This window comes from Phoca vitulina, unplaced genomic scaffold, assembly GCF_004348235.1.
Source record: "Phoca vitulina isolate PV1807 unplaced genomic scaffold, GSC_HSeal_1.0 scaffold28, whole genome shotgun sequence".
Classification (NCBI taxonomy): domain Eukaryota; kingdom Metazoa; phylum Chordata; class Mammalia; order Carnivora; family Phocidae; genus Phoca; species Phoca vitulina.
Genome location: NW_022589731.1, coordinates 7361567 through 7369773, shown reverse-complemented (window position 1 = coordinate 7369773; position 8207 = coordinate 7361567). Strand labels below are relative to the sequence as shown.

The 8207-nt window shown below is 40.2% G+C and overlaps 1 long non-coding RNA gene across 1 annotated transcript; it reads left to right on the top strand.

The window, feature by feature from the left end:
- The first annotated feature begins 1293 nt into the window (after positions 1-1293).
- LOC116644081 lies at positions 1294-7872 on the top strand. The gene is made up of 4 exons (XR_004301694.1): positions 1294-1476; positions 4556-4621; positions 7012-7142; positions 7787-7872. It is a non-coding gene; the product is annotated as an uncharacterized LOC116644081 (long non-coding RNA).
- The last annotated feature ends 335 nt before the right edge of the window (positions 7873-8207 follow it).

Genomic DNA, 8207 nt, shown 5'->3' with positions numbered 1-8207 from the left:
GCTCTTCTGCTAGCATGGGGGAGTGTGGTCAGACCCAGAGCTTTCCAGCCTGTAGATGAGCCACTGTTCTTTGGTGTTACAAGCCCAAGGAAGATAGGATGTCCTAATGACAAAAGTCCCCCGTTTTCCCCTCTGTCTGGCCTCCTCTAGTGAATAGCATTAATAAAGATGGTCTTCCTTCAGCTTTATGGAGGGAAGAGAGGGATCCCTGGATTACAGGAGGCCCAAACTGGGGAGAGTGGGTATGCTTGGGCTTGTGCTAGACACAGAGCAGGTGGAAGCCAGCCCTTTTGGCCTCTGCAGGTGAGGTTTTGGGTTTCTAAGGAAATTATGCATCTTTAAAATCTGAAATAACAATTTAAGCTGATTATGGAAACTTAACTTCCAGAAAGTTAAATTGGATGCAACAGCTAAAGACCATTTTAAAATGTTCCCCAGGCATTGAGAACATTAACAACAAGTTAAAGTACCTTTCATGGTGTTTTCAGTTGTTATGCAGTTGCGAGAAACATCCCCAGAGAGGTGTCACTTTTAGTTGTTGGCTCATTGTCAGTTGATACTGAAATTTGTGAACATTTAAAAATAACACTTTACTTTTTCTGAATCCCTTTGGTGTTCAGGGATAGATTGCACTAAGACAAATCATGATAATAGCTGTTCCTAAACCATCAGTTTATTTTGCCTGTTTTGAACTTCCAGTAAATATGTACTATTTTCGATCTGGCCTCTTTTGCTCAGCATTATGTTTGTGAGATTCATCTGCAGGTATCCTTTTAGCAAGCAAACACTTGTTTACTAGAGAGTAACAAGGTCTTATGAATATCTTAGTTTGGTTTTAACTTTTTGGTGTCGTCTAACTAATAAAATATCAAATCTATTTTCTCAAACTCCCACTGTGTACTCAGGCTCTGTGCTGGGCCCTGGAGAGACATAGATGATAATGTTAGGAAAGCTATTCTCCAGGTATTTCTCAGTCTAATACGAGAGTCCTATTAACCAAAGACCATTACACTGTGATAAATATTGCAGAACGTATGTGCGAGAGTGATAGAACACAGGGCAGGTTGAGGCTCACATGCTCCAGGCATTGTCACGGAAGAGGTAAGTATCTACTAGTTTTTGAAGGATGAGTAAACGGCTCACCAAGTAGAAAGTTGGGATGGAAACTTGGAGGTTGTTATAGGAAAACCTATATTTAGGTTGGTTCTGCCAACCAGCCTTGAGATGTGGTCTCTCTCTCAATTCAAATTCTTTCTCTGTCATAGTGAGATGTGCCACACTCCCCGCCCTCCGGGGGCTCTGGGGGAGATCTGAAGAGAGGTTATGACACGCTTCTCATGCTGGCAGGTCTGCACAGAGGTGGTCACCATCATGAACTATGAGTGGATTCATCAATACGTATTTAACACAATCCATGTGCCAGGAACTGCCCTGCCAAGGGCACCAAGAGTGGAAGATCTGGCTCTCCTACTATGGGTACGTTTCTATCTTATGCTTTTTTCAAGATGCCTAGCCTGAGAGCCTGGTAGTTTGTGTGAGGGAGAGATGCAAGAGTGAGGGAACCACCGAGGAAGGGAGTTGAATGTAGGACTCATATATCTCTGAAAATGTTAATTTGCAGATGCATGATGGACAGGGGTGAAACAAATACAGATAAACACTCAAACAGCAAAGGCAGGGTGGTTTGGAGGAAAGAGTATGGGCTTTGTAGCCAAATAGTGAGGGGGCTCACTCCAGACTTCAAGTTCAACAGCCATTGAATACATTCATATTTGGGGGCAAGTGATTGAATCCCTCTGAGCTTCAGAATTCACATCCTGAAATGCAGATTTGTAATTATTAATTGAACCATGTTTGAAAATCACTTGACATGGTCTTTTACTAGCTTTCTTAACAAATAGATACTGAGCATGTCCTCTGTGCTACGTGCTGTGGTATTGTGAATTACCAAGGACAGGGCTACTGTTTTCATGGAGTATTTTTGGCAGGGACAGAAAATATAAGTTAAAGGTCAACTTGGGGCTCCTTAATTATATAGGTTAATATGTGGACAGTAAAGAAAGATGTTAAGCAGATGAAATGGGGTGATGCTGGTTGATAAGGAGAAATAAAAAGCACGCCAAGGAATTTCTTGCAGAGTCAGGGTTCCATGTGTCATAGTATATGTAGACTGCTGTGTATAGCAGTGGGAGTATCAAATCCCTGATGACATTTTTGAGGATGACGTTTAAATTCTCACTCTAGCTATTTTAATGCTTAGATACAGAATGTTGTAGCCCTTGAAAATACACACAACTGAGAATGTTCTCTGTAGCTCATGATTGGAAATGTGGACTTGCCCTGGCTTACTGCAGAATATTACCTTTGGCACTCTCATCAGGAAAGGAACTAGTCATCTCATGGGAAGGCATCTTCTATCATGTGGTGCCTTTCAAAAAATAACTGGCTTTGTAAGGGAGATGTCCTGTGTCAGGAAATAATGCAAACTGAGTTGTTTCCCTGATGAGTTTGTCCAACAAAGGTCCCAGTGAAGAAAAGTTGTCCGTTTTCTGAGGGTAGAATTGTGTCTCATAAACTTGATTGGGTTTTTAAAGAAATTGAGGTATAATTGACATATTAGTTTCAGGGGTACAACATAATGATTCAATATTTGTATGCATTGTGAAATGATCATCACAACAAATCTAGTTAACATCTGCCATCATACATAGTTACAACATTTTTTTTCTTGTGATGAGAAATTTTAAGATCCATTCTCTTAACAACTTCCATATATGCAATACAATATTATTAACTATAGTCACCATGCAGTACATTACATCCTCATGACATTTATTTTATAACTGGAAATTTGTACCTTTTGACCCCCTTTGCCCATTTTGGCCACTCTGTATCTGGCAACCACCGATATGTCCTGTGTAACTATGAACATTTTTTCTTTCTTTCTTTTTTTTTTTGAGTCCACATATAAATGAAATCATATGATACTTGCCTTTCTCTGTCTGACTTGTTTTGCTTAGCATAATGCCCTCAAGGTCTATCTATGTTGCAGCAAATGGCAAGATTTCATTCTTTTTTATGGCTGAATAATATTCATATATATATCTATATCTATCTATCTATATATATATACACCGTACTTTTCTCTATCCATTCAGCCATTAGTGAACAGTTGGTTTGTTTCCATGTCTTGGCTCTTGTAAATAATGCTGCAATGAACATGGGGGTACATATATCTTTTCAAGTCAGCATTTTTGTTTTCTATGGATAAATACCCATAAGTACTAAGTAATATTATTTTTGCTGCATTATAATGCAAACTGGCTTTATTTTCAGCTTTGCCTCTGCATGGTTAAATTCTTCATTCTTATTAATTGGAGTGGGGGATGGGAGGAAACCGTCCATGAATTTCCTGGGAAATATTTACAGATGTAATGGAATTATCCCTTATTTGACCTTAAGACTAGAGACATTTGTTTAGGTCCATAGATGGTTTTATTGTCTTTTTGCCTTGAATGAGTTTGGAGCTTTGACCACCATCTTGCAATGGTGAAGGCTCAAACCTAAGAATGAAAAGCCAGTACTCTGAGGATGACAGAGCAGAGAACACAAAGAATGGAGGTTTTTGAAGATGACACTGGGTTGCTCCACTGAATTTCCTGTCTTCATACTCCCTGTTGATGTAAACACAAATGTCTTTATTATTAAAGCCCCTGTTCGTGAGCTTTTTCGTGCCTAATAAATACATTCTAATTGATGCATGTTTTGTTCCTGATATATGTCTTCATCTTATTTTCTCTCTCCAGTGTTGGCTCTTAAGATTATAAGTAGCTCAAGAGAAGTAAAGACCTATCTTTGAGTGTTTGGGACAGCATCTGAGCATGTTGATAACTTTTTACAGATTGCAAAACTAATGTGTTGGCCTATTTTGAATTACTTTTTCTTTCTCCTGGTGTAGTCATGCAGGACAGTGGCTTCTATGGAAATATCTCCATGTTCCTCAGTGGTATCTGAGGTGAGCTTATATTTATTCAACAAAATAGGCACATACTGTTGTGCACAGTAATAAATTAGGACTGTTATTCATTGTATAAAAGTAATTACTCTTGGGTTCAACTGTGAGCTACCGTGAGCTTCCTGGGAGCATTTCAAATAATATTATAGTAGCAAACATGAAGTAACTCAGAGCCTTTGAGCCCTTGAATTGATAGAGGTCTGCCCTTTTTGCTCTTTGCTGCTGATGTCTGTTCCCATACAGCTAGGCAAGAGGGATCCCAGGAGCTGGATTTCAGTTTTCCTGAAGTGGGGATAAGGGAATGACTATGAGAAATCAAAGAGCGCATACAGTGATGGGAAATTAAGGATTCTGAGAATGAAGAACTGAAATGTGCTGTGTGGTAAGGGCATGATACTTGGAATGCTTTGAATTTATGATTGCTAGTGCCAAGTGGCTAGCGTTCTCCTTTCTACCCTCTAATAAATTTAACCTGTGCTCAGATTCCCAAAGCCCAACCTGTCGCAGTATAGCCCTTTCCTGTTTTGTGCTTTTCCCCAGGGTATTGTCATCTGGGAGTTTAAGAAACTTCGAAAATGGAAAATGGGAAATGCAGATAGGCTACAGGTAAATTTTATCTACTATTCTGCTAATCTGCACTGCATATCTATTCACCTACCCACATATCTTCCCAACCCACTCAACACTCCTAGACTGCTTACCTTGCCGAAACTGTTGTCTCACCATACTTACCCATTTACCTATCTTTTCAAAACATGAAGATCACCTATCAATGAAATTCTCTATTTTATAGCTTTTCTTAATGTTACCTTAAATTTGAGTTGAGAGACTTTAGCTCAAGGTAATGGATTATTTGTTTTGTTGTTGTTATGGGTTCTATTTAGGAAGCAGTCCTTACTGTGATACTGATGAGAAGGACATGCAGATGTGATTTTTGTCAGATCCTTTAATAGATGATGATGATGATGATGATGATGATGATATTGGAATTGATTATGAAGAGATTGAAGAAATTATCTCTGAGGTTGTGGAAGATTTTAAAATGAGTCCCATATAGGGTAGCCTGGGTGGCCCAGTCAGTTAGGCGTCATCTGCCTTCGGCTCAGGTCATGATCCCAGGGTCCTGGGATTGAGCCCCGCATTGGGCTCTTCACTCAGCCGGGAGTCTGCTTCTCCCTCTCCCTCTGTGATCTCTCTCGCTTTCGCTCTCTCTCAAATAAATAAATAAAATCTTAAAGAAAATGAGCTCCATACAGAATGATTCATTTATTTATTTCTTTTGAATTTATGCATTTTCCCTCCATGGCTAATATATTCCTTGTCTCTCTTACTCATCAAGTGTTTACTCTGTGTTAGTATGTATTGAGCCCAATGCTAGGTGATATAATGGAAGGCATGTTTGGGTTTCAAAGAAGTAAAGGTCCAATCCCTGATGAGAGAAGCTCGATTTTTGCCTCAACAAAAGAAAGACATCTCTAAAATATTGCACTGGGTTGAAAAATGTAACCCCTAAAATTCATATTTGCCTGGAACCTGTGAATGGCACATTATTTAGAAATAGAGTCTTTGCAGACATAACCAAGTTAAGATGAAGTCATACCAGATTAGAGGGTAATTTAGACAGACACAGAGGGAAGAAGGCCATGTGACAACAGAAGCAGAGATTGGAGTGGTCTGGCAGCAAGCCAAGGAATGTCAAAGATTGCTAGCAACCAGGAGAATCTAGGAAGAGGCAAGGAAGAATTCTTCCCTGGATCCTTCAGAGGGAGCGTGGCCCTGCTGGCAACTCAGTCTCCAGCTTCTGGCCTCCAACCTGTGAGAGAATAAGTTTCTGCTGTTTTAAGCCACCCAGTTTGTGGTAATTAGTTATGGCTGCTCTAAGAAAGCAATACAAATAGTTTGCATTTTAATAGGACATTTAATTTAGGAATATAGAACATTAGGAAAAAAGAGAAAAAAACCACCCAAGCTTCTATGTGTGAATCTAGTCTCTTTCAGTCCTTCCCTAGTGTAAATCATTTTTACTGGTTGTGATCATAATATAATATTTTTTGTTTGTTTCTGGTGGGCCATTTTCATTACTTTCTGATCATTCAGCATTAAATCTTTTTTGGCAAAAGTCTTTGGGGGACCCTCTAACCACTGTCACACCTGCAAAAGCCAGGGCCTCACTTTCCCAGCATCCCCTGAAGCTCACGAATGGTCACCCACACCCCACCTCAGACCTGAACTGAAAGCGGCTGACGGGAAGATGCAGAGACGGAGCACCGGATGGCTGTGCCCAGGCGGGGAGGCAGCGGAGCCCATGACTCTAGGTTCTGGTGCTGAGGCTGCCAGCCCTGCGGGCATGGGTGTTTGGACCTGGGCAGCAACATCCACTGTATCTTCCCGGGATTAGCGTATCACATTCCTGGCCAGGTGGCCCCCACCCTACTTTTTTGGGTCCCAGGGAATTACCTAAGTGTATACTTTTTGGGGTGAAACTAACGAGAGTGGATTTCTAGTGCTTATAAGGAAAATTCTGGCTGATTACAGAATTGTGCTTTTTAAATCTAACATTGTACTGTAAGCAAATTCTGTAATGTTACATATCTCTGACCTGTTAGAAAACTAGGTCATTTCAAAACAAACCTGCAGTGGATATATTTGTGTGTATAACTTCTTTTTCCCTTGCATAATTTTTTGATGAATATTCCGAGAACCGTGTCCACTGGGTCAAAGAGTGTGAACTCTGTATATCACTGTGCTTTCCTAAAAAGTGGTAACAATTTGTATTGCTGCCAGCAGTATATGTGTAAGTAAGTGCTAATTTTATTGCATCTTTATTTATATGGGAGGTATTATCAATGACAAATATTTCTACTATCCTCCTGGGTGAAAAACAGCACCTTAATGTTTTAAAGTTCATTTCTGTGATTACTAGGGAGAATAACATTGTTCCCTTATTTTGTTTACTAGTTGGGATTTCCACTGATTTTTTTCTGTTCACCACGCAGGAATGTAAAGTAGACATATATAAACATGGGATGAGCTTCTCAGGAGGGTTACAAGTCCAAAATCGCTGCACCTATTTGAGCAGACTGGGCAACTAGATGAAGTCCTGATGTCAGGGCGGGGGATTCAAGAGGTATAGTAAAGTCTTTCAATCCTGAGATTTTTTTTATTGTTCTTGGGAGAAAGGAAATGCAGAAGAAAGCACGCTGTGCCTATAAGTGCTAAGCTTCAAGTGGCAGAATCAGCAAGGAAAAATTCTTTCTCTTATAGGTTTTGCTTTGATGTTCTTTTTTTTTTTTTTTCTTATATATTTTCTTTTCGTGTCCTAGCAAACTAAATCCTGGTAATATTTCTCTGAGGGTCACTTTCTGAGGAGCACCTTTTAAGAGCCAACAAATTTTAGCCTGACATTTTTCTTCCTTCTCAAGGGTCTTGCGATCCTGCCTGTGGATCCTCATGGCTGATTTCTTGCCAGTGGGTGGCAGCCTGTTGCTTTCAAGAGAGGCAGTTGCAAATGTGTGTGGAGGGCAGGTTGGGGGCAGAGAGAGTATGGTGTGTAAGAGATAACTGGGATTCTGGGGCAGATAAAAAAGGCTGTTGAATCACCTTGATAGCAACATCAATTTGGCAGTTTGCTTGAACAAAGTTAAATGATGACTGATTTATAAAAACACATGCTGCATAAACCTTAGGATTACTCCTGGGACATTTTGGGGGGCACCCTACCGAAGAAAAAGTTTGTTATATATGTATTTTTTTCTGCTTCCAAACTCTCAGGAAGAGATTTGATTTCATCAGAAAGTGCGGGCACCTGATACTCCCCTGCTATATCACCAGGAGTTCATCATCCTGAGTCGGAGGGTAAGGTAACCTCAAACTCCTCTTGCTAACAATAAGGTTTGCATAAAGCTTGTGACCATTTCACCCGTGTTCTAAATAGTGGGCCTGGGTGGAAAGGGAGGGTTTCTTCTCGATTCCCAAAGGAAAGGAAGTTTTGATCGTTCTATTAAAAAGTTTGGGTGATTCAAGGAAGCAGAGTCCCCAGGGCTATAAAGGTCCATACACTGGTTAGTGAAGTTGACAAGTTTGTCTTTGCTCTGCTCAAAGCCATTCTAGAGGGAGGTAAAGAGCCTCAGAACATGGAAAGGGTGGCAAATGATGAGGATATAAGCTGAGGTTCTTGATCCCAATTTATCAC